A 21,069-nucleotide genomic window follows, 5' to 3' on the forward strand; every position below is an offset into this window, starting at 1 on the left:
AGGCTCTTGTTTCAATGTCTAGAACAATAAAAAGAAATCTAAAAATAATTTAACTTTTTAGACTAATTACCTAAAACTATGCTAGGATTAGAGGCAGAGAGCAGAAGACTTATCATGAAGACAAACCTCTGAAACAGTGTTCTGTTCAGTGAGTAGAGAACTTCCTGAAAGCCATCATTCTCATCTGTTTCTTGATCCTAATTGCAGCTGCTGGCATAGGTTGGCATTTGAAATATTGAGAGCAAAGTTACTTACAATAGAAGAAAAAATATTGGGATTGATTTTCTCTGAGGGGAGGAAAAAATAAAATTTTATAAACTCATATTGCTTACCTGGAAGATAGCTGAACAGAATTTATCACTTAATTGAAATTATATTTTGAAAAGATTTCCAAATTGTTGGCCAGAAAATTAATTATATAATTCTTTATAGCATAGGGAAATATTATGCCCCTAAAGCTAAAGAAGTTTGGGTAAACTGGTTATATTTTTCATTTGTTCTGTGAGTAACTGGTACCTGTTTGCTCTTGACTATTCTATTTTTCTATACTTTATGTAGAAACTATGATGGAATTATTAGATGATAAATATTTATACTGGATTTTATATTTCTCTTTTATCTTTCTAAGTTATCAGTCTAATGTTTTTCATATGGTTGATGCTTAGTAAATATAATTTATTCCTAAAATAATTTGAGTTTTTTTTTTTTAACATACCTTGAAGCTAGTTTTTTTTTTATATAAGATCATTCAATTCTACATATATCTACCAGAATCTTTCTGCCTGGTACATCAGGATCAAGTTACATGAGGTCTCATTTTTAGGATCCTTGCATTCTTTCAGGGTGATGAGAGTAACCAGTGTATATTACCAAATGAGGTCAAGAAGGACTTTTTGTAATGGGTAGTATCTGAGCAGTCATTTAGATGAAGAAGAATGAGTCATGAAACTATTTTGGATAAGAGTGGTCTAGGCATGCAAACCACACATGCCAAGTTCAAAACGAGGAATGAGCTGGGCGTGTTCAAGAGGTGGAAGGTGGCTAATTGGCCAAATCACTGTGAACAAGAGACACAACAATAGAAAAGGAGTTCACAGGTCTGGGTAAGGACCTGGTCACATAGAGTACTGGGGACAGTATTAAAGATTTGGGATTTTGTTCAATTTATGATGCGAGACTCTTTCACCATTATTTGTGTTTTGAGCAGGGGAATGGCATCATCTGTTTATGTTTTAAATATATCACTCTAACTTTCGCTTGGAAAACAGATTGTGGAGACAGTGCGACACAAGGAGACCAAAAAGTAATCTACTGCACTATACTAGGTAAGATATGAAAACTTGGATTAGAATCATAACTGAGGCAGTGGGTAGTGGGTAGCAGACCTGAAGTAAACATGGGGAAATTAATGCTGATAGGATTTCCACATTGATTGAAAAAGGGCAGTATAACTAGAAAGAGAGGAATCAAGATTGACTCTGGGTGTTGAGCCTGATGAAATAGATAAAAAGAAGGTTTTGTTAAAAGAAATATGGAGATATTAATCTCAAAAGGAGAAATTTATCATTGAAAGCAAGTTGGTCAACATTAGCCAGTAGTCAAGTTGTTTGGGATATATATTTAGTCAGTACATTTTTTTGAGTATCTAAAGTTTTAGACCAAATATTATGTTAGCCAGCTGACAGAGAAATAAAGCATTATTAAACTCAATTAATACATAATTCATAAGTTAGTCTTAAACTGTTATATCTTTCTAAAAATTGAGATCCCTAGCTCTGGCTTATGTCAAATATAGAAAAGAAAACAGCATAAATTCAATCTTCTAACATAACTTTCTTTAAATGTCTTAGCTGACCACTCGTTTTCTGGATTTCTTTGCTGATGGCAAGAGTACAGAGAGTTACTTGACTTTGAATAGAAATTCAGCCTAAATATACTTATGAACTTCTTATAGTTTATTGATAAAAGTTATTGATTTATGTACTTTAGTGCCTCACTGCCAATCTAGAAGGAGAGAATTAAAAAAACGATGAAAAAAGGAAGTTGCCTATTATCTGTTTCATCTCTGAATGATTTTTGTGGGAGGAAGAGAACCCTGTATACAATAATCCATGTAGACTGAACAGACAATTGATAGAGAATGCAGAGAACAACTCTAATCTGAAACCATGTACACCCAATAGCAAAACAAAACTAGATCAATGAAAAATTTTCCACAAAATATATTTCTATCTCTTTTTGAAGGAAAGTGAGGTGCAAGTGAAGGAAATGTGCTTCTAGAAATGTATGTTCAACTGAGAAGATGCAGACTTGTGACACTTCGGTTAAATCCAACATAGGGATATGTACTTTTAGCCCTCCAGATGTTTTTTAACATGATTTTCTCAATTGGTTTCCAAGATTTAAATATTGAAATAACTCAAATCTTTCTCTTGAAATTAAAAAATCTGGCAACGCTGGAGATTAAATCTGTATTCCTGTAAGACAACTGGCTGGACCTGATTAAATGCCATGTCTATAAACTTAGCAATTTGCCACATTCCCAGATACTCACTATCTTCTCCATGATTGTTTAGATCAAGGGTCAGTTGTAAGTTGTCCAAATTAGAGTTGGTCCAGTCATCTGTTTTCTCTTGGCTGCTACCCCTCAACCCCTATAACCTGTCCTCTGCAAATCGGAATCAATTAGAATGAGTTTCCAAAGTATAAATCAGATTATAACAGCTCTCCTGCTTAACTATCCCAAATGACTTCACATTGTCCTTAGAATAAAATCCAGACTAACTCAAAGCTCTGCTTGAATTTTAGAGCCAGGAATGTTAAATCAACAAATACAGTTCATATAAAAGTTGTATTCACTTTCAGCAAATTTTCAGTAACTTAGAATAGTTATTGTATAATTTACTGCTTGATATAAAAATTTTAGAGACTCTCAAGCAATGGCAATGTAATGTTATTCTTTTCTTTGGTATATTTTAAACAAATTCAGCAATCTGTTTTTATTGGTAGTGAAAGGAAAATTTTCATTTTGTTTTAAATAATATAATCTAGAATATAACAATATAGTATTTGGAAATTTTTTGTGTTATTCAACAAGCTATCTAGTTTTAATAAAAAGATGCTCTTCATGTGGGAGGTAGAGAATTCTTGGGATGGAAAGTAATCAACTCCCCATATTTGTTTTTAAAATAGTCTCAAAACAGTGCATGGCATTTCAAATGTTGGCTGAAATTTCAACCATGTGACTTTCACTAAAAACAATTAAAATTGAGTTGATAGTTCCCAAAATAATTCCCTGGAAATTTTCTAGACTGACCTTGTATGGGTGCCAGAAAAGGTCAGAAGTTGAGGGCCTGATAAGATGTTTCTTTTCATCATCTTTTTGTCAAAGTAAGAGCTCTGGGAAAGAGGGAAGCTTTGACTTTAAAGACTGGGAGGTAATCACTTGGTAGCCTTATTATTAGATCCCCCCCCATACATGTAATTTCCCTAAACCTGTACAAATCTGAAACAATAAAGTTCCCTTGTGTAGTATATTTGAAGAAAGGATAAAAAACCAGTAACCAAAGTAGCAGAGTTTGTGTTATTTAATACATTTCAGTGACTGCCCTCTATGTGTAAAAATGTTCATATTTCTCTTCTGCTTTTAGAGTCTGTACATTTCTTTTATCCTGACATTTTGTTTGCTAGTCTCAACATTATAATAATAGTCATTACAGATTTTATGTTTTTCTGATATGTAATCACTCAGTGACTACAAATTTTGTTTATCTCTAAATTGGGAACAAATAATTGCCAATAAAATAGAATCATGATCAAGTGAAAAGATGTATTTTTAGGATATACTACTACTCAATCTTTATCAAATGATGATTTTCAAAGATACTTTAGAACAATAATCAGGCAGCCAATATAAAATGGCTTTTCTTATTATTATTTTATTCATTTTGATTATTTTTTAAAAGCCAGTTGAATTATTCTATAAAATGCACTTATCTGAAAAGCAAAAGAAATATGTACTTCGAATACTGTACTACAAAGCAAAGTACTTCTAATGGTATAGACACATAATAAATGTTTTTCCCATAATAAATGTCCTTGGCTACTGTGTATCTACAACTAATAGCAGAAAGCCTGAAATTCTTCTCCACCTAACATGTACTTGATAGAAATCTCTCTATCTTACTCCTCATTTTTATGCATTCCAATGAGATTCTGCTATATCGTTTTGCAATATCAAGGGTGAATTTAAGTGTCAGACTCATGAATTTGTGTAACCTGATGTGTATGCCATATATATATACACACATACAATCTTTATGACACGTTGGATATACATTTTGCACTAAAAGGGATTTTTAGAACTTCATAGTATTTATCTAGAACTTATGTAGCATTTCATACATATGTGTCATAAACAATATATTTGTGTACATATTAAATGGCATATATGTGAAATATATATATGCATATATATATATATTCGTTTAAACATATGAATTTTTAATTTGTGCCTCCTGAATAATTGGGACAAAATTCTAGAGAGATTATCAAGTGAGGTCCTTGTGATGCCAAGTTCTCTGTAGGTGATACTGCATTTGTGCCAGGAATTCTAGTTTGTAGTTTTGACACAAAAACTCCCCAACACAAACAAAGGGAGCCTCTTGAAGTACTAAAGCAAACTACAGATGTTAAAGAATCTAGAACCTTGTCACAACTCTATGATTAATGTGCTGTGTGCCTGGCGTAAATCCTTTAACACTTTTAGCCCTCTCCACATCTCTTAGGGTGAGAATGGGAGATTTGGACATGAGGATGATCTCTACACTTGACCGTGTTATTATCTTTGATCAGATGATATTAAGGTTCTTCCTAGTTCTCAATTTACAATATTTTTAATCATAAATTCCAAGGTATTTGATAATAGTTTATCTATTGTGCAATTTCTTTTTTAATTAGATGTAGTTTTAGGACATCTTAAAGTCCAGAGCCTTTTTTTGTAATCCATGAAGGAACAATACAGTATCTCTAAATTCCCTGACATTGCCTTTCAATATCCTGTATATGTACTTCATTTTGTTATAGAGGGCAGATTCAGATATTTCCTCTGATTTTCACTGATGCATGCAGGCACATAGGTGTAGGTTTTAGGTATTTGAACAGCCTGAACAATATTTTAATACTAGTGGTTCTATTGATAATCAACATCATGGTAACATACACAGAACACTTTAAAATATTAAACCTACTGGTCATTGTCCATGGTTCCAAATCACTCTGGTAATATGAGATCATATTACTTTAAGACTCTCATTGAACTTTTGTAGTGTAATGTTTATTATTTAATCCAGTAGTTAGTAAGCATCTTATATGTGTTAAACATCCTTCTTAACTATAGTGAGTCAGCTTGAGAAAGAAAACCGATGGAAAAGCTGGCAAATAGTGAATGAGGGCATTGTTGGTAAACTTTGAGATTAAAAAAAAATACACAAAGATCTAATCATACAGGATATGATAAGAAACTTGGATTTATTTATTACTCCATTGATGGTGAAAAGTCATAGGAGGGACTTCAGAAAGGCGTGTGATTTTTAAGAGATCACTCTGCCTACTTTGGAGAAAGCATTTTATATGAATAAGTGAGAAGCAAAGAAAATACTTAGAAAGCAAACATAATCTGTAAATACTGTGATTTACTCTACATGGCTAGGATAAGTTAAGGAATGATAGTATATGAATGTATCATATCTATTTTTGAAGCAAACAGAAATTTCCAATTGCTTAAAGATGTGAGTTTAACTGGAATTAAATAGAATAAACAGCATTTTTAATTGGCTTATGTGATAATCTATAAAGATCACATATTTTAGTCCTGAAAGTAGAAAAGGAAACTTTCAGAAATTTCTGCTAATGTAGTATAAATTGTGAGTACATTTGTTTAACTTGCCAGTTGGATGAGCTGCTTTTGCCATAAATGCATGACAGACAAACCTTTATTATATAGGCTCAAGTTTTGTACATTAGTAAATGCAATGAGTTTTTCCCTTTAAGGAAAACAAATAGCATTTGCTGTCAAGGATAAAATTCAAGCTTTCAAACTAAATTAGAAATTTGGAAAATTTACATGTATTAACATAAGCTTGAGAGTTTCCCAATATCTGAAGACATTTTGTTGACATCATTGATGAAATTAACAAATGTGGTTTTTATACTATTTGATGAAATACATTAACGTTTAGAAGATCTCCATTACTAAGTGAATGAAAAGTCACAAAATTATTACTGCATGATGTTATGAAGTCATACACAGATAAAAGATTTTCCCGAATTCATTAAAGAAGAATGGCTTTGAATGTTACAAAGTACAAAAGTTAACTAATACTGACTCAAATACCACATTGCAATAAACCATTAAGAAACTACTATTGAGTTTTAATGTAGTATAAAACAATAGACTCATGATCAACAAAGTTTATGAACATTTTGCTCCTTTTTCCACTCTCATATCTTTCTGAAGCTGGATTTTCCTTAATGCTTTTCAATTCATACAACTTTCCTATAAAGAGTGAATGCAGCAGAAGATATGAAAATGTAGATTCTTGTATTTACTTTGTGTATGTTGTTATACATTAAAGAGATTCACAAAATGAAAACAATGACCCTTTCTAATTTTGTTTTGCTTTTGACAAATATTTTTCATAATAATCTGGTGTTAGTTTATGGTAACATGTCGAAATCTATTATTTTTACTTTAAATTACTAATAAATATATAAATATCTATTAAATTTGCTCATTTTATATAGGCCCTGTCTATAATTATAACCCTAAAAGAAGCTTTGGGGGCTATTTAGTATTTTTAAGAGAAATTGGGGTACTGAGATCAAAATGTTTAAAGATTGATATATTAATTGACATAGGTTAAATACCTTCTATTTATCAGTATGCACATTAGAGATATGGAGATAAATATGACACATGCCTCAAAATATTTTTTCCTAATTAAGCGAAATGGAAAGATGTAATCACAGCATTTAGCTCAATGTGTTATAAGAGACTTATTAACCTTAGTTTCAATTCAACAAATAATTTTTAGAACATCCACCATGTGTCAGAAATTCTAAAAAAGTAGCAAAACAATACCAAATCTAGTTACTGTTTTTATTATTATTCACCAGGAATGCCTATATTTTTGTCACAAAAATAACTATATGTAACTATAATGATTGAAAATCATAAACAACAGATAATCAGAAATACTAAACAATTTTATAACAATTTGACTTCTGACTTTTTTTTTTTTACCCTCTTACTACATTATTTTTAACAAGCATTTCCAGCAAAGTCTCATTCTGCAGACAGAATAAATTTTTTTTTATTTTTTCTTATTTTTATTAGTACTTGTTGATTATATAGAATAGTGTGTTTCTAAGAGGCATATTTCAACAAGCATATAACATTTTTGATAATTTTTATCCCCTGTTACTTACACTTACACTTCTCTCACCCTCTCCTTTATCTCCTCCATCTTCACTGATAGTTTCCTTTCTTTTGATCTAGGTTTCACACATGAGAGAAACATGAAAATGTGTGATATTTGTATTTCATTAACATGATAATCTCTAGTTTTATCCCATTTTTCCACAAATGACATGTTTTCATTCTTAGTTATGATTAAGTACACATATACATTTTTTTATCCATTCATCTAGTGATGGGCACTAGGATAATTCCATAACTTGGCTATTGTAAATTGTGCTATGATAAACATGAGTATACTGGTGTCTCTGTAGCATGCTGACTTTATTCTTTTGCATATATATTAAGAAGTAGTATAGCTGGCTCATACAGTAGTTCTACTTTTAATTTTTTAAGGAATTGACACACTTATTTCCATAGTGTCTGCATTGATTTGCACTCCCACCAAAAATGTATAAAACTTTCTTCCTCCACCCCATACATCCTCACTAGCATTTACTATTAGTTGTGTTCTAGATAATTGCCATTCTGACTAGGGAAGAGATGAAATCTCAATGTTAAGTTGGCTTATATCTCCCTGATGGCTAAAAATATTGAACATTTCTCATATAATTATTGTCTATTTCAACTTCTTTTCAGAAGTGTTTGTTCCATTCATTTGTCCATTTTTTCAATGTGTAATTTGTTTAGGGTTGTTTGTTTGTTTTGAGTTCTTTATATGTGCCAGTTACTAATCATCTGTCAGAAGAGTAGCTGGCAAAAATTTTCTCCTATTATGTAGGCTCTTTCTTCACTCTGTTGTTTCCTTTGCTATGCAGAAACTTTAATTTGGTGTCATTCCATTTGATTCTTCCTAAGCTATAGGGGTTCTACTGAGGAAGTTATTCTTTGTGCTCCTACTGAGGAAGTTATTCTCTGTACCTATGTTTTAAGTGTCTCTCCTAATTTTTCTTTGAGCAATTTCAGTTTCAGATCTCGTATTTAGGTCTTTGATACATTTTTAACTGAATTTTTAACAGGATGAAAGTTGGGCATTAATTCCAATCTATGCATATGTAGATATCCAGTTTTACAAGGAGAATTTGTTAAAGAGGTTGGCTTATCGCCACCTTTTGACAGTATGTCAGTTTGAAATGGTATGTTATCTTCAACAGTGATCTTTTGCTCAGAGTTTGACTATTCTGTTGTTTTTTCTATAGAATTTTTTTTTGTTTTGTGAAAAATATCATTGGTATTTTGAGGTGGTTGCATTTAATCTGTGGTATGCTTTCTGGAATATGGATACTTTAGCAATATTAATTGTTTCTCCATTATCAAGGGAGGTTTTTCCATTTTTTGCTGCCTTCTTCAATTTATTTCTTCAGTGTTCTACTGACGATTGTAGAGGTCTTTCACCTCCTTGGTTAGGGCTATTCCTAGGTATTTTATTTGCAAAACTATTATGAATGGAATTGCTTTGCTAATTTCTTTCTTAGTGAATTCATTATTGGTGTATAGATAAACTATTGATTTTTGTATGTTGATTTTTTATTTTGCTACTTTGCTGAATTTAAGAGATCTAAAGCTCTAAAATTCTGGTGAAATTTTTTGAAACTTCCAAGTATAGGATCATATCATATGTAAACAGTGATAATTTTACTTATTCCTTTCCTATTTGTATACCTTTTATTTATGTCTTATATAATTTCTCTAAAACTCCAAGTATAATATTGAATAGGAGTGATAATAGTGAACATCTTAATCTGTTCCTGATGTTAGAAGAAACACTTTGATTTTTCCCATTCAGTATGGTGTTCGTTTGGGGCTTGTCATATATAACCTTTATTATGTTGAAAGAAGATTCTTATATAACTAGTTTCTTCAAGGCTTTTATCAAAAAGTGATCTTAAATTTTGTTGGCAGCTTTTTATGCATCTATTGAGATAATGAAGTAATTGTTATCTTTGACTCTATTTGTGTGGTATATTATATTTAATGACTTGTGTATGTTAAACCATTCTTGCATTCCTGGAATGAAACTGGGTTGATCATGGTGTATGGTTTTTTTTAATGTTTTGGTGAATTCAAAATGAAAATATTTTACTACAAATTTTTGCATCAATGTTACCAAGGATGTTGGTATATGATTTTCTTTGTTGTATCCTTATTTCATTATCAGGATGATACTGATTTCATAGAATGAGTTTAGAAGTATTGCCTTTCTTTCTTTTTATGAAATAGTTTTAGGAGCATAAGTTTTCTTCTTTAAAGGTCTGTATTCTAGTTTGGACATGAGGCAACCCCCAAAAGCTTCTATGTTAATTTGAGAGGTGAAGTGATTAAATTATTAGAGCCATAAATTAACTGACCTATCCTAATTTGAATGTACTATAAGAAGGTGGGGTATGACTGGAGGAACTTAGGTAACTGGGGAGTACCCTTGAAGATTGTATCTTGTCCCCCCCAGATCCTTCCTCTTTCTTTGCTTCCTGCATGTAATGAACTTACCATCTATCCTAAACCATGAAGGTCCGCCTCACCTTGTGCTCAGAGCAATATAGGCAGATAACCATGAACTGAGACCCCTTAAACTGAGCCCCAAATAAAAATGGCCTCCTCTAACTTATTCTTATCAGGTATTTTGGACATAGCAACGAAGAACTAATACAGAAATGGGTACCAAAATTGGGGTCATCACTGTGCTAACCTGACCATGAGGTATAGAAGCCTTGGGAACTGATTTGTGGGAGGAGTTTGGAAAAGTTTAGGGGTGTAGGATAGAGAAGACTTAGAATGTTATAAACAGAACTTAATGGACAATTCTATTGGGAATTTGGAAGATCAGAATTCTGATAAGAATGTGGACGGTAAATATTATGCTAATGAGTTTTCAGAGAGGAATGAGGACTTTATTGGAAATGGGATTAGAAGTCATTTCTGTTACATTCACTCAGAAAAACTTGTCTACTTTTACCTCTGTCCTGATACTCTGTCACAAGGCTACATCTAAAGGTTATGAAATAATCTGGCAGAAAAGAATTTTAAGGCAGTACATTATTTAAGCAATGGCATGGATACTGCTAGAAGCTTTTAGCCAGGTTTACTGTGAGACTCAAGAGCAGATAGCAAAGCAGAAGGATTTTTAAAATTTGAAATTGTCCAAAAAAGTGCATGCAAAACTTAGGTCAAAAAAGGTGTGGTTGTTGAAGAGATTACTGCCACTAAAGAGAAACTAATTACTTTCCAGAGAAACAATAGAAAAGATTCATCAGAAAACGCATAACTCATCAAAAGTACACCCATATAGGCTTAGGGTTATACAAACAAAACTCCTTAGAGAAGAAAAAAATGAAGGCTGGTGCTTACACATGGGTGCATATGAAGTTGTTTTCCCAGGATTTGAATCACCTTACTCACTGTCCAGGCACTCAGAAGCCACTGTAGCCATGGTTCAAGGGAAACTGGCCACTACTTGAACTGGTGACAGACATTGGCATCATGCACATGGTGCTGTTTCTGTAGGAATGCAGAATGCTGGAGTTAAAGGGTCAGGCTACAAGAGAGACCATAAGCTCTGCAACAAGCAAGGTCATAGAGGTAGGGCTGCTAAAGCCCTGAGAGCCCACATTTTGTCAAGACGTACCCTGAGTGCTGAATGTGGAGTTACAGGGCCTACTATTTGCCAGGCTGGGCTTGGCCTTGTTTGGGTCCAATTCTTTCCTTTTGTAATAAGAATGTTTACTCTGTGCCTTTTTGTACTGGATGTGTGTAACTTACTTTGGATAATTACTGGGACTGACAGGAGTTTACTGTAGTTTCAGATAAGACTTTGACCTTGGACTTTGGGGCACTGCTGGAACTGTTATGACTTTGTGGACTCTTGGAGATGGAGTAAGTGCATTTTTCATTGTGAAATAGACATGAGTTTTGGGGGCTAGAGCACAATGTTGTGATTTGAATAGGATGTTCCCCAAATGCTCCAGTTTTGATGCAGAAGGGAAAATAGTTCATGAGAATCATAACCAAATTGGTCCATTCTAATTTGAATAGACTAACTGGGTGGTAACTATAGGCAGACAGGACATAGCTGGAAGAAATTAAAGCACTGAGAGTATAGCTTTGAGGATTGTGTTTTGTCCCAGTGGCTCCTCTATCTTCCCCTCTCTCTCTGTGTCCTACATGTAATGAGCTGACTAGTTATCTTCCATCATGATTTTCTGCCTCATCTTGGGCCCAGAGCAATGGAACCAGCTGACCAGGGACTGAATACCTCTGAAACTTTAAGTCCAATAAACTTTTCCTCCTCTAAATTGTCTTGTCAGGTATTTTGGTCACAGCAACAAAAACCTAACTAAACTACAGTCTGGTGAAAGTTAGCCATAAATCTGTCCAGTCCTGGGCTTTTTTATTTCTGTGGGAGACATTTTATTATTGCCTTAATCTTATTGCTTGTTATTGGTCTGTTTAGGCTTCTCTGTCTTCTTAGTTTGATTCTGATAGGTTATATTTGTCTAGAAATTCATGCATTTCTTCTAGATTTCCCAATTTATTGGAATATGTTTCAATATAGTCCCAAATGGTCCCATCTTCAGTGGCATCTATTATAATATTCCCTTTTTGCCTCCAATTTGATTAATTTGGGTCTTCTCTCTTTTTGTTTTTGTTAGTTTGGCTAAGGGCATGTGAATCTTGTTTGTCTTCTGAAAGCACCAACTCTTCGAGTCATTGATCTTTGTATTTTATTTTAGTCTCCATTTCATAAGTTTAGCACTAATGTATATTCTTCCTTTATTCCTGTTTTGAATTTTGTTTGTTCTTGTTTTACTCAGATCACATATGCGTCCTTCAGTTATTTATTTTAAAATTTTCTGATTTTTTAATGTAGACATTCATAGTAGCAAATTTACCTCTTAAAACGTCTCTCTTTATCACACAGATTCTGGTATGCTATATTTCCATTTTCTTTTGATTCTAGGAATTTTTAAAATTTCCCTCTATTTCTTCAATGATTCATTGTTCATTCAAAAGTGCATTGTTCAATATTTGTGTTTTTATAGTTTCTGAAGTTTCTCTTGCTGTTGGTTTCGAATCTTATCCCATTAAAATTTGATAAATTGTGGGAAATTATTTCAATTTTTTGTATTTGATAAGACTTGCTCTAAGGTTTAAAATTTGATCTATTCTGGAGAAAGTTCCATGAGTAACTGGAAAAAGATGTGCAATCTACTATTTTTAGAGGGAATATTCTACAGAATTTTTAAAAATTTATTTTATTGTAAACAAATGGGATACATCTTGTTTCTCTGTACATGCAGTAGAGGCATACCATTTGTGTAATCATACATTTACATAGGGTAATGAAGTTTGATTCATTCTCTTATTTTTTCCTTCCCCCCACCCCTCTTTTCCCTCTATACAGTCCCTCCTTCCTCCATTCTTGCCTCCGTCTCACCCCCATTATGTGTCATCATCCACTTATCAGCGAGATCATTTGTCCTTTGGTTTTTTGAGATTGGCTTATCTCACTTAGCATGATATTCTCCAATTTCATCCATTTGCCTGCAAATGCCATAATTTTATTATAGATTTCTGTAGGTCCATTTGATCTATAGCTTAATCTATAGTATTAAACTATTCTTCATTTATTTTTGGGAGGTCTGGCCAACCTACCTATTAGTGAGAGTGGGTTATTGAAGTCACCTGCTATTATTGTATTGGAGCCCATCTGTCCCTTTATGTCAAGTAGTATATATGAAAATGGGTGGACCAACATCAGGGCTTGCGTATTTATAACCATTATATCTTTTGGTGCATTTTTTGTTCGCTAATATTTAGTGACATTCTTTGTTCTAATTTTAATTAGGGATTTGTTTTTTTGAATATGAGTTTAGATACTCCTGCCTGTTTTTGAATTCCATCTGAATGGAATATCATTTTTTAACCTTTTACTTTAAGTCTGTGTATGTCTTTGCTTGTGAAGTGTATTTCTTGCAGGCATCAAAGAAGTGTTCTTTTTTAATTCAATCTATCTGTGTCTTTTAATTGAAGAATTAAGGCCTTTTATATTTGGGGTTATTTTTGAAAAGTATGTACTAAATCTTGTCACTTTGACCACTGGAGAATGAAAAGTCAATCAGTGCACCTGCTGCAGAGGAGGGTCTTTGAAAAAGGGAGAAATCCTTGATGCTTCCAAGGGAAGCCACTTCGTCAAGGAGACCCTACCTAGCGAATGGCACTAAAGAAGCTAAGCAGCTGCTCTCAAGTTCCTCATGAGTGATCCCTGTGGGAACTCAGCTGACTTTTTAAGAGACAGGAACAGGTCAATTTGACCAGCTTGATCTTAAACACCTAGCAAAACAGTTAAAACCAAAATATAGCCATTCTTGGGCATTTAAAAGAAACAATAGTTAAAAGTAATTTAGAATATACACTTATGTTAGCCCACTAGAATAAAGACTGGAAGCTATAAAAGAGAGATTCTTAGGCAAATGTCCCTGATAACTATCTATCAAGAGAAACTGCCAGAGTCAGAAACTTTTAATCAGTTTAAGGCCTACAGATCTTGCTAAGCTACACAGGTAGGCTTAACTTATGTTTGCTAGTATGATTATCTAACCCTAAGTAACAAAAATGTAGAGATCTCTACTAAACACAGTTTATACCAATAAAAGGATATTTTTAAAAACTCAGATAACATTAAGTAGCTTAACTATATTTTCTGGGGACATCAGTGACATTAAGAGTTAAATGTTGTGTTTACGTTCCTGATAACCTGGACAATGTTAAAGTTCCCAAATAAAGACCTTGTCCTCTCCAGCCTTTGCTAGGCCAGGAACAATTTCTCAGTTCTTCCACCTCCTGGTGAGGGATTATTGACTTCTGTCATCTTCATGATATTCATTGATATGTTCCAAATGCTTCAACATTTATTTTGTATTAATCTCGTTTCAGTACTCATGTCTTTTTGTTTTTCTCTAATAGAAGTACCCACCCCCAGCTGACTTTACAACCTGCTCTTCCCCAACCAGACTTCTACCTTGGACTCCTCAATTTTTAAAAGGGAACTCTAATGCTCAATTCATTCTTAATTCTCACTTCTGTATCTACCCTTTGAATGATATTCAATCTTTCCCATGGTTTCCCTATTGCTTTTAACCTTTCTCCTTTATTTCTAGGATTCTTTAATATCTGCAACACTGGCTTAAGGTCATAAATTCCTTTTTGTTTATCTGGAGGGTCTTTATTTTAGCAATATCACCCTAGCAACATTGTTAACAGACTAGTATAAGAAAGAATGGATATTGCATGTAGAACAGTACCTAGTATATTAAAGATATTCAACATGTGTTACCAGCTCTGTGTGTGTGTGTCTGTATGAGTGTAAACATATATATCATACACATACAATATAAACATCATAAACATTTGTCATAGTGCATAAAATGATATGAATATCTACAAAGATGAAAACTTTGTGACTAGAAATATTTATTTCATAATTTTACCTAAAATCAAATTTATTAATCTGAAAAATGTAGTTCTTCTACTTTTTCACTTTGAACAGAATTGCTGGTATTGATTTCATCTTCTTTAAAACAGGAAAACAACAACAAGGAAATAGTCTTTGAGAAGAGTCCATGAGGTTACTTAGCTTTCATAGAGTGCCTAGGAAGTTGTTTCACTGTGTTCAGTCACCCAGAGGTGGCTGCAGCCATGGTATTTGGATACTTGGCAACTGCTTAATATGGTGGCAGATCTTGGCATCAACCACATGGTGCAGTGCTGGTTCTGCAGGAATTCAAGATGCTAGAGTTAAGGGATCATGGAGGCTTCCATAGAGATTTCAAAGGAAGGCCTTGGAGGTCAGGCAAAGTGTAGCATGGTCAGAGTCCCTGCATGCTGCCCCTGAGAAGGTTATGTGTGAAGTGAGAAGGAAGATGCAGCTGCAGTGGAGACCCCCAAGAATAACAGATGCCAGTACTGTGGGACATCTACCAAGGAAACCTGCAGGAATTGAGCAGAAACAGCCAAGAGAGAGGCCATGTGGTTTGCAACCAAAAAAGTCAGAGGGGCTGAGCTATACAAGTCCTTTGGAGAAAATATTACAATGACATATGCCCCAGATGCTGGAAATGGAGCTACAGGACTTGTTTCCTGGATTTCAGTCTTGCTTTGGTCCCATCCCTTCTTTTTGTGCTCCTGTTTCTCCCTTGTGCAATGGAAATGTTTATGATGCACCATAACTCAGATATTTGTAATGTGCATTTTTAATTTTTATAGGGACTCATGCTTAGGGTTTCTTTGAGTCTCAGTAGAGACTTCAGACTTGGATTTTGGGCAGTGATGGAATTATCAAGACTATGGGGACTCTTAGAAGTGAACTAAATATATTTATATTATATGGGATGGACATAACCTTTTGGGAACCAGGGGCATGATGTTATGATTTAGATAGGTATGCCCCACAGTTTTGTGTGAGACAATACTAGAATATTCAGAAGTAAAATGATTGGGTTATGAGAGTCTTAACCTGCTCAGTGCACTATACCACTAATAGTAATTAACTGGGTGGTAACTTACACAGGTAGGGTGTGACTGAAGGAGGTGTGTCACTGGACTTATGCCTTTGGGACATATATTTTGTCCCTGGTGAGGAACAAGCTGTCTCTGCTTCCTGGTTGCCAAGAACTGAGCTGCTTTCCTTCTTTTGCCATTGTGTTCTGCTTTAAATTACCTCTGGCCCAAACCAATGGAGCCACATGTCTATGAACTGAGACCTCTGAAACCATGAGCACCAAGTAAACTAATGGGGAAACAAAATAATTAAATTCACAATCCTTTCAGTAGCAAATTTAGCAGCAGAATTGAAAAACTGATACTTGTAATTTTTTCATATTGTGGCAGAAATTATGACATAAAATTCAATTAGAATTTATTCAGAGAAACTACACAGTCACAACTAATGGCATGGGGATAGAGGGACAAAGAAAAAAGGCTTACTCCAGGAAATTTTGAGTGATCTTGAACTTGAGAGATAAGGAATTGCTGGGGGAAGGAAGGGACTGATGTAGAGAGCAGCATTCCAGGCCCAAGGAAAAGAATGTAAAAAATTTGGAAGTGTGAGTGAGTCAGGCAAGAACCAAGACCACCTATCAGCATCCTAGTAACAAGATTGTGGTTAAGAAGCCAATGCTGAGAAATTAAATGTGAAAATTTAAAGAAATATTTGTATGTGAGCTCAATTTCATAGATTATAATTCTGTGGAGCGAGTTGTATGTGTATGTGTGTTTAAATTCCACATCAATTATTGTACTACCCTAGTGGAGGAGTTATTTAAGGATGAATTCTCAGTAGCTGAGAGCTGCATATGAGTTTGGGGAGAAAGAAAATAAGACACTGTCTCATTCTCAGTCATGTAATAAATTAGAACTTCATCCTGTAAACAACAGGGAGCCACTGAAATCTTTTAAGCAAGATGATGGTATTTTCCGATGAATTTTGATTTTAAACTTCTATTTAGTATCAAACAGAAGGTGAAATTAATGAGCTAGACTGGGGTCAGAGAAACCAGAGGATGAACAATTTTAGTAAAGTAGGAGAAAATGATTGGAGCTCAGTCTTGAGCAATAAAGATGGCCATGAGGAGGAAAGGCAAAATTGACAGGAATTGATGATTGAGTAGATATGAAATATGTAAAAGTAGAATAAATCATAAAAGTTAATTGGACATTCCATTTTACTGGCAGTGAAATAATGTGGCAATCCATTGTGTTGGGTTTCTATTTAATAAGTATAAGGTAATGGAATAGACAATGTCTGAAACTGTTTTGAAAGAGATAATACATATTGCTCAAATAAAATTTCTAATATTAGCATACTATGGAAACAATGATGTATCTTAGGGGAGATATGATAGCATGGTCAAGGTATTCATTTGCTAAGGATCTAGTTTAGAAGAATGGATACATGGCATATTCATTAGATTAAAAAAATGGATGCTTTCAGAGATATTTTGGCAATTACCTTATTGCAATCGATTCCTAGTCCAGAGAGAAGATAATCTTATTTGTTGATTAAAAAAGGATTGATATCCTTTTTTGCAATTGCTAAAATTGACTTTCTGTTATATAAATTAAGGATTATGACATAGAAAGGTCATGTTACTGCCACTACTATGGAATGGAGAGATTCTGGAAGACTTGGTCAACTTTTTTTCTGGATCTTAAGATGTATTTATAATCTCTTTGATTGCCCACATTTTGTTCATCTCTAAGACTGAGATCAGGTGTCAATTTTCACAGGGCTCTTCCTGAATCAGAACTAGCTCCAAGCTGAATTAGGCAATCTTCTACTTCTCTAGGACAACCTTTATGTCACAGGAAATTACAGTGGTTTGTTTATTTAGGTACTTCCATATCTAGACTGTCGAGTGTGAGAAATATCTGAGCCAACAGCATCTAGCAAAGGACTAGCACATGGATGACATTTCACTTTCATCCTGCCAATTTTCCTTACTAGTTCTATTTTTCCAACAACACTTCTTACCTTCAAATGTATTATTTGCTTAGATTTTGTGTTTTCATGCATATTTAATGTTTCTTTTTATTTATGTCCCCATATCATAATGTGACTACCTCAGAGATAGAAATTCTTATCTGATTTGTTTAACAGAAGTTAGTTCTTGGTACATAATAGTTGCTCCATAAATTATTGTGTTTTGAATGAATAAACTTATTACAATGTTTTCCAACTATATGGAGGGTAATATCTTGATAAAAGGAGCCACTTTCACAGGTATTTTCTAAATATGTATGAAAAATCACATTTTGAAGAATGAAAATTAGAATAACTCTTTTGATCCAAAATGGTTAATAAAGGTGTCTATGCCAAATTAAAAAAAAAGAAACTACAACAATAAATGTCAACTATGAAAAAAGCTTTAATAGATCCATCTGAGATGATATGTAGGTATGGAATTCTAATGATGTGTAAGAAAGAATCTAGTGAAATTCTGGGAGTTTATTTGAAGAGAAAAATCTCAAAATGTAATAAAATACTAATTCTGTTGAAACAATCCACCTCCCATCTTGTCCTATGAAACTATTCTTTGCATATCAATTTAGATGTTACTTCATTTTATCATCCTAAAGTAGATGAGACAATCCCATGTTATATTTCTGAAGCACTTCATGCTTTATGTGACATCATTCTCACATTCCTTTAAAATTTCAGACTTCCTGATAGAATGAAAGGTCAATGAAGAGAAGAATCATTACTCTCTACTTTATTACTGTGTTCTTAGAAAGCTTAGTGTCTTGTAGATATTAGAAACTCAAGGCACTTTATTGTTCTCCTTGCTGTAAGATGGAGTGTTAAATTAGGAGAGATAAATTTTCTACTTCTTTTCTATCTTTCTTATGGGAAAAAATCAAAAGCAGCCACTGATTCATTTATCTCAAATCAACCCCAGCAACTTTATATTATAGTTAAGGAATTATTCCAAATCTGGCAATATGTTATCTCATAATTAATTTTTGGTGTTTTGTCCTATTTTTTGATTCATGGATAGTTTTAATCTGAAGGAGGTTCAATGAGAGATGGATTGTCAGATGTTATTTTAGGTTGAAATCTCTCTATCAATTGATGTGTAGGCTTGTGTTTTGGCAATTAATAAATTGTGTTGAAATGTGCCTATCACTTTTGAACTAAAATGTAACAGCCTCTTTACCTAGTTACTTGAGAAGTTCTACAGAATCATACCACCTACACAGGAAAATTATGTTTGTCACTGTAAGGATAGGACTAGTCTCCTTGAAAGTCAGAAAAAGTTATGAGAAAACATATAGCAGGAATTATGGAACTAAATAAAATGGGGGTGGTTCAAGGATTATCACTTTATAATAGGTGAAGCTCAATAAAGGATTGTATTACCCATCTTATCATTCATTGACATAACTACTGTTGGATAGGATTAAAAAATATACAAAAGTATCAATTTAATGTTCATCTAAAGAAGGACTGGACAGATGTTCAGATAGATAATTAAGAAAGATTTAGTTTGGGAAAAGTAATCATATGCAGTTTAAATGATCTCAATACAAGTTAAAATCTAGGTGTACAATTATCATTTATTTTCACATAAAATAAGTCCAATATCATTAATGATATAAGCAAAAGTCTCTTGAGCTAAATCTAGGACTAAGAATTTTTCTCATTTTTTTTTAAATAAGTGAACTACTGTCATGTATATCTAAAATGAACAAATAAGATTAAAAGAAAAAGTGGAGCCAAGAATAGTAGTGCACACATGAACTTCCAGTGGCCCAGGAGGCTGAAATAGGAGGATCACGATTTCAAATCCAGCCTCAGCAATTTAGCAAGGCCCTAAGCAACTTAGCAAGAACCTATCTTAAAAATTAAAAAAGCAGGGCTGGAAGGTGACTCTGAGTTTTAATGCCCCTGGTTTCAATCCCTGGTAGCAACAATAACCAAAAAAAGTGTAATGTTAGTGCAATGTTGGGTATAGCAAGTCTCTTTTTTAAAATAGTTCCAGAAATATAAATCAATTTAGATTTCCATGGAGTTTTCATGCAAAAATTTGATAAGAGAAATAAATATACCATCTTCTGTGTTAATAGTTCTTTAGGTCAAATTTTCTCATTTTTCTTATTTAATGATAAAATGGTTTCAAAAATACACAAAGCTATCAATTTAATGCTCATTAAAAGAATATTTGAAAAGAGATGACTCTGGCATTTTAACAAGAGTTGTCTTAGAAGCAGGAAGAAAGTATTCTAAATAATAAAATTAGTACATTCTAATTTATATTTTTTCAATAAAGCCCTAAAGAATACCTGAGGATCACTTGATTATTTTTTAAATTAAGAAATAACATTAATGGCAGCTACAAACAAACAAGAATATTTTATTGAATTTGTGTTTTGTTTTATCCCTTCTTCCAACTCAGTTTAGCATACTGTAATTAATGTTTAATATTTCACCCCATTTTATATCTTTTCTCATTCATGTTTCTCTTTTGTTAAGAGAGTTTATAGATGTATAGATATCATTAATAATAACTTTTATACTATATGTTGATTGAAGTTTTCCTCTGAATGATATTGGTGGTTACTCTCTACTTTTATAGTACTACTGGTGGGTGAAATTAACACTTTGAGTACAACAATAAGATGTATAGAACCTCAGATATACCCTGAACCCAGAACTCATTATAAAGAGTTAACTACTCACTAAAGAACTCCGCTACAAAAAGTGGAAGAGGAATCAATCTCAACAGATATATAAATATAGGACCTTGGAAAATATGAGGAAACAGGCCAACAAGATGCCTCCAAACATGTATATTCCAACAATCACTGAATTTACAGATATCATTCTAGATAAAATTCCCAAAAATAAAAGAGTTGTTTCAAAGATCAATGAACTGAAAGATGATTCAAAGAATAAACTAAGGGAGAATATACAGGATGTGAAAGAGCTATATAAAGAGATAGAGTTTCTGAAAGGAACCAAAAGGAAACCCTGAAAATGACCCAATAAATCAAGTAGATATTTCAGTTAAAAGTTTCACCAACAGATTGCATCACATAGA

The 21,069-nt window shown here is 33.2% G+C and overlaps 1 long non-coding RNA gene across 2 annotated transcripts in view; it reads left to right on the forward strand.

Moving 5' to 3' along the window:
* Positions 1-1,099: 1,099 nt before the first annotated feature.
* The window catches only part of LOC306647263, a 32,184-nt gene continuing 12,214 nt past the window's right edge, over positions 1,100-21,069 (forward strand). For both annotated transcript variants that reach the window (XR_013760062.1, XR_013760063.1), the window contains exon 1: positions 1,100-1,325. This is a non-coding gene — a long non-coding RNA (uncharacterized lncRNA). The remainder of the gene's footprint in view (positions 1,326-21,069) is intronic.

The sequence above is a fragment of the Sciurus vulgaris genome, assembly GCF_902686455.1.
Source record: "Sciurus vulgaris genome assembly, chromosome: 1".
In the NCBI taxonomy this organism is placed as follows: Eukaryota; Metazoa; Chordata; class Mammalia; order Rodentia; family Sciuridae; genus Sciurus; species Sciurus vulgaris.